This window comes from Bombus affinis, unplaced genomic scaffold (genome assembly GCF_024516045.1).
Source record: "Bombus affinis isolate iyBomAffi1 unplaced genomic scaffold, iyBomAffi1.2 ctg00001100.1, whole genome shotgun sequence".
In the NCBI taxonomy this organism is placed as follows: domain Eukaryota; kingdom Metazoa; phylum Arthropoda; class Insecta; order Hymenoptera; family Apidae; genus Bombus; species Bombus affinis.
Window position 1 is genome coordinate 13,584 of NW_026109551.1, and position 7,134 is coordinate 20,717.

Consider the following 7,134-nt stretch of genomic DNA (forward strand, 5'->3'; position numbering starts at 1 on the left):
AACGTTATATGCAATGGCGATATAACTTATAAAGATATATAGTATTACGATATAACGTATAACGTTATATACAATTGTGATATAATATATAACGTTATATACAATTACGCAATGCCGTATAACGTTATATACAATTACGATATAACGTATAACATTATATACTAATACTATACAACATGTAACGAAATATAGTATTACGTTATAACGTATAACGTTATATAAAATTACGATAGAACATTTATCGTTATATAGTATTACGTTATAAAGTATAACGTCATAAACTATTACTATACAACATGTAACTTTATATAGTATTACGTGATAACGTATAACGTTATATACTATTACGCTATAGCCTATAACGATATACAGAATTGCGTTACAACGTATAAAGTTATATACAATTACGTTATAACGTGTAAGATTATATAGTATTACGTTATAACATATAACGTTGTATACAATTACTATATAACGTATAACGTTATATTCTATTATGTTACAACGTATAACGTTATATAATAAAAGCATACAACGTGTAACGTTATATAGTGCTACGTGATAACTTATAACGTTATATAGTAATACTATATATCGTATAACGATATATAGTATTACGTTATAACGTATAAGGATATATAGTATTGCGTTATAACGTATAACGTTATATACAATTACGATATAACGTATAAGGATATATAGTATTACGTTATAACGTATAACTTTACATACTACTACGATATAACGTCTAATGTTATATACCATTACGATATAACGTGTAACATTATATAGTATTTCGTTATAACGTATAACGTTATATACTATCACGATATAACGCGTAAGGTTATATAGTATTACGTTATATCGCGTTACGATATATAGTATTACGTTATAACGTGTAACGTTATATACAATTACGATATAACGTCTCACGTTAAATAGTATTACGTTATAACGTATAACGTTATATACAATTACGGTATAACGTGGGACGTTGTAGAGCATTACGTTATAACGAATAACGTTATATACTATCACGATATAACGCGTAACGTTATATAGTATTACGTTATAACGTAGAACGTTACATACTATTACGATATAACGTCTAATGTTCTATAGTATTGCGTTATAACGAGTAACGTTATATACTATTACTATACAACGTGTATCGTTATATACTATTACGATATAACTTTTAACGTTATATAGTATTGTGTTACAACGTATAACGCTACATACAACTACCATATAACGTGTAACGTTATCTAGTATTACGTTATTACGTATACCGTTATATTGTATTACGTTATAACGTATAACGTTATAAACTATTACTATTCAACGTGTTACATTATATAGTATTCGATATAACGTATAACGTTATATAGTATTACGCTATAACGTATAATGTTTTATAATATTACGATATAACGTGTAACGATATATAGTATTACGATATAACGTTATTACGTATAACGTTATATACTATTACGATGTAACGTATACCGTTATATTGTATTACGATATAACGTGTAACGACTTATAGTATTACGATATAACGTACAAAGTTATATAATATTACGTTATAACGTGTAACGTTATATGCTATTACGAGGTAACGTATGACGTCATATTCTATTACTATACAACGTGAGACGTTATACAGTATTACGTTATAGCGAGTAACGTTGTAAACTATTACTATACAACGTGTAACGGTATATAGTATTACGTTATAACGTATAAAATTATAAACTATTACTATATAACGTATAACGTTCTATACTATTACGAAGTAACGTATAACGTTGTATACTGTTCATATACAACGCGTAACGTTATATTGTATTACGTTATAACGTATAACGTTATACAGTATTACGTTATATCTTATACCGTTATATTGTATTACGTTATAACGTATAACGTTATATAGTATTACGTTGTGACTTTAATACGTTATAACGTTACAACATTATTACGTATAACGTTATATACTATAACTATACAATGTGGAACGTTATATTGTATTACGTTATAACGTATAACGTTATATAGTATTACGTCATAACGTTATTACGTATAACGTTATATACTCTTACGATGTAACGTATAACGTTGTACACTATTACTATACAACGTGTAACGTTATATTGTATTACGTTATAACGTATAACGATATATAGTATTACGTTATAACGTTTAACGTTATAGAGTGTTACTATACAACGTGTAACGTTATACAGTATTACGTTATAACGTTTAACGTTATATAGTATTACGTTATAACGTATAACGTTATATGGTATTACGATATAACGTATAACGTTATATAGTATTATTGTTACGTTCTGTTATGTTCGCTTTGATTGTGCTATGCCTTCCGTGTTAGTCTAGACTAAATCCGGAAAAATTTTTTGTTGTGTTATCTTGAGTTTAATCGGAAGAGGAAAATTGATATGGTATGATTGTTTATGAAATATTAATCGAGATGTCCGATTAATATGGTAGTTGCTGCCACCAGAAATAGTCTAAGGACTATTTCGAATTATTTCCTTTTATTATTATTATTTTCTTTAAGTTGGGAGTGTTAGTGTATGATGGGTGTTGTTTGTCTATCGTGTCTTTTGGATTCCCAGTCTGGAAGTGCCTCTATAAGCACCTTCTTGCCTGTAGGAAAACATACGTTGTACCTTCGTCTGTTGTGTCTTTTGAATTCCCAGACTCGAAGTGCCTCCGTAAGCACTTTCTGGCCTGTAGGAAAACAAACCTTGTACCCTGTCTGTCGTGGGATTTGAACTAGGTGAGAGTCTATTATCTACTAACTCGTGTTTAATGGGTATTGTTGACTTACGTTTGATGCAACTGGCAAACGTATTCCACCTTTCGGCTAACCTGCTATGCGCAGGAATACTGGCACGGGAGAGGATTAAAGTTATTAGGGATAGACAATTGGCAACGTATTTATTTCGTCTGACAGAATTATGTTGCTTTAACTATAATTTAATTTATTCGTTGTTAGTTGATTAAAGGTATTACAATATCAGCAATAAGTATCGTCGGATGTAAATGTAGATATATTATACAGCGATGTACAATAAATAAATATTCCAGCTTCTAACTGGATAAATTTTACAAATGTTTGGTAGGATAATATTTATTCGTACCAATAAGATTAATAACAAACGCTATGGTGTGATGTGGGCGATGGCGAACGAGATCGAAAGGAACGCGCCTCGCAGTGTTCGGAAATTGGTGAATTTGAGGGCGAAAAACTAGGTGGTGAACTTTTGCGCTTTGACTCTAATTCTTCTCGATGCCTCCTCTCTTCCTTCTTTATTTCTGCAGCAATTAATCGTTTGTACCAACGTTCGGCTCGCTTTTTGCTGATGTGACTTTTATCTTTTCTATTCTTTCTCGATTTCGTCATGGAATTATAATTCGTTCTTGACAACAAGTAAAGTCGTAAATGAGTAAATGATTATTTTATTTGGTAACTGAGTTCACTGTAGACAATCAGTGTGGCTTCGTAGGCCTCACCCAAGGATGAGCAGTCTGCTAACGGTGGGAAAAGGAAAACGAAAACCATAGATGTTTCCAATGATTGAAAAACACCGTGATCACTGGTCGATACAGATAATAATTTTCGTGAATTCAAAATGTTCGAATGAAATTTTATGCGAGTTATTTACTTGATACTTCTATCTGTCAACTATAGCTGCCGACGGATACTTTCGTTTAAAGACAACTTTGTTCAATTAAAAGTTAAAAAAGAAAGGAAGAGGGTGTACAATTTCGAATCTCCTACCTTGTTCGATTTGTGGAGTCGATCAGGTGTGAGTATGGTTTGGCGATGAATCGGTTTTAACAATTAAATTTCGTTTCGCGATTAGTTACTCGATGTTTCGGATTTTCGAACTTAATTAACAATTTTATTAAACGGAATTACAATATGTACTAGATTGTTTCTTTGACGCGGACGGATCGACTTGCGAATGAACAAAAGAATAAATGAATCACCGAATCTCAAGTTAATACTGAACTTTAAGTGCAATACTCTTACAATACTTTTTAAGTTAAACTCACTGTTTCCAATTAAGACTGACTTCTGACTGCTCTCAATTAAAACTGAACTCTAACTACTTTCAACACTACTTTCAATTAAATTCTGAACTTGGTAAAACCAGCTCTGACCCCAATTAAAACTGCACTCCAACAACTACTCTCTATTGAGTACTGAATCTCTATTTATATTCTTCCTAATTGTCACGTGACCGATTATTTCTTTTGTAATTGTACCATTACTACGTGACAATTTGTGAATATCGTAACTGCCTATTTCCGCTGGGGTTCTTGTTTTCTTGATTATCTCACCCTTTGCTGAAATTTCGTCTTCTTGATCATCTCACGTTTTCCTTGGTGTTAATGATATACAAGGTGCTTGAAAGAATGTACATGTTGCAGGTGGTCGTATTTTGTTGATGCTGCGTCTGCGTTCTTTCCATGGCCTTCGTTACTGATACCAGTGGAATGTGCCGATCGCGTGGCTGCTTGGCCTTGCTGAGGTTGCATTTTGTGTGTCCGGTGGTCGTCCTGCTGATGTCGGTGAATCGTACGAGGTGCTTGCCGAGTCTTTGCACGTGTTGTATGCTCTATTTCTTATGTTCCCCAAAGTTATTGTGAGTTCAAGGACAAGTTTTAATACGTCATTCTATAAGAGGTGGTGCGTGGTGGTAGTTTCTATTTCTTGATTTGCTTGCAGAGTTTTAGGTTAGTTTTCCTTTTTATAAAATGCTTGTTCGTAGCAATAAGTGATTTTGATATTGCTTGATGTTTGTATGATCTGTAGCGTTAATTTTGTTTGTTGTATTCTCATATTTCTTTTATGAATGCAGATTATATTGAATCATGGATACTGACATGTCTGGAGCTGTAGAGGTATGTATTAATTTGATTTGTGTTGATTTCATCATATTTCATATTGTTGTCCTTTATCTTGAATTTGTGTATTTTATTTTAGTGTAAGAAAAAGAAAAGGAATAGAGGGAAGCGCAGGCCGTTCGTACCTCCTGTGGTCGAAGTGGTAGATACAAATGCCTGCGCCAAGGTCCGTTTTCCGGAGGAAATTCCTGATGGAGTGTTGGAAGCCTATCTATTTCTATTTTATTTTCCATCTTACCCTCGTATATTAATTATATCTATATATATGAATAGTTAACTATGTTTAATAAATTTTATCAAAGAATTTCCATTTTCATTGCACTGTGTGTGTTTCTAGGTATACGAGTTGACACTTGCGTTGTTTGTGTATTGCGGTTATCTATGTTTTCGTTGCGGCACGTGCGGAGCGTGGGACGTGACAGTAGTGCACGCGTTTTCCAGCGTCGAAACAAGCCCAGAAACTCGCAAATCGCAATCATTCGTCGATTTTGACGAAGATTAATCGTAATTTCTATCCCGTTTGACATATTTCGACTTTCAAACGCTACTTTCACTGCATTATGCGTGCAGAACGTAGTACACGCGTTTTCGAGCGTCGAAACAAACCCAGAAACACGCAAATCGCAATCATTCGTCAGTTTTTAAAAAAATTAAGCGATACTTCTCTCCCATTTGAGATAATTCCACGTTTAACGCTCTTTTCACTGCATTTTACATGAAAAACGTAGTTCACACGTTTTCCAGCGTCGAAACAAGCCCAGACGCACGCAAATCGCAATCATTCGTCGATTTTGAAAAAAATTAAGCGATATTTCTCTCCCGTTTGAGATAATTCCACGTATAAACGCTACTTACACTGCATTATGCGTGCAAAACGTAACGCACGCGTTCTCCAGCGTCGAAACAAGCCCAGACACTCGCAAATCGCAATCATTCGTCGAATTTGAAAAAAAATTAGGCGATATTTCTCTCCCGTTATAGATATTTCGAAAATTAAATGCTATTTTCACTCCATTTTACATGAAAAACGTAGTGCACACGTTTTGCAGCGTCGAAACAATCCCAGACACAGACACATCGCAATCATTCGTCGATTTTGAAAATAATTAAGCGATTATTCTCTCCCGTTTGAGATGATTAAACGTTTAAACGCTCTATTCACTCCATTTTACATGAAAAACTTAGTGCACACGTTTTACAGCGTCGAAACAAGCCCAGAAACTCGCAAATCGCAATCATTCGCCGATTTTGACGAAGATTAATCGTAATTTCTATCCCGTTTGAGATATTTCGACTTTCAAACGCTACTTTCACTGCATTATGCGTGAAGAACGTAGTACACGCGTTTTCGAGCGTCGAAACAAGACCAGAAACACGCAAATCGCAATCATGCGTCGGTTTTTAAAAAAATTAAGCGATATTTCCCTCCCATTTGAGATAATTCCCTCGTTTAAACGCTCTTTTCACTAAATTAAACATGCAAAACGTAGTGCACACGTTTTCCAGCTTCGAAACAAGCCCAGAAACTCGCAAATCGCAATCATTCACCGATGTTAACGAAAATGAAGCGTTATTTCTTTCCCGTCTGTGATATTCCGACGTTTAAACGCTATTTTCACTGTACTATGCGTGCAGAACGTAGTACACCCGTTTTCCATCATCGAAACGAGACCAGACACACCCAAATCTCAATCATTCGTCGATTTTGAAAAAAATTAAGCGGTACTTCTCTCCCATTTGAGATAATTCCACGTTTAACGATCTTTTCACTGCATTTTACATGAAAAACGTAGTGCACACGTTTTCCAGAGTCGAAACGAGCCCAGAAACTCGCAAATCGCAATCATTCACCGATTTTGACGAAGATTAATCGTAATTTCTGTCCCGTTTGAGATATTTCGACTTTCAAATGGTACTTTCACTGCATTATGCGTGCATAACGTAGTACACGCGTTTTCGGGCGTCGAAAGAAACCCAGAAACACGCAAATCGCAATCATTCGTCGATTTTGAAAAAAATTAAGCGATATTTTTCTCCCGTTTGATATGATTAAACGTTTAAACGCTCTATTCACTCCATTTTACATGCAAAACGTAGTGCCCACGTTTTCCAGCGTCGAAACAAATCCAGAAACTCGCAAATCGCAATCATTCGCCGATTTTGACGAAGATTAATCGTAATTTCTATCCC

At 34.3% G+C, this 7,134-nt stretch overlaps 1 long non-coding RNA gene across 2 annotated transcripts; it reads left to right on the forward strand.

Annotated features, from left to right (window-relative positions):
• The first annotated feature begins 4,459 nt into the window (after positions 1 to 4,459).
• On the forward strand, positions 4,460 to 5,260 carry LOC126928575 (uncharacterized). 2 transcript variants are annotated; one of them, XR_007716786.1, is made up of 3 exons: positions 4,460 to 4,773; positions 4,899 to 4,941; positions 5,024 to 5,260. It is a non-coding gene; the product is annotated as an uncharacterized LOC126928575 (long non-coding RNA). The 2 variants fall into 2 exon arrangements; XR_007716787.1 differs by having other exon boundaries at positions 4,464 to 4,682.
• Positions 5,261 to 7,134: the final 1,874 nt, after the last annotated feature.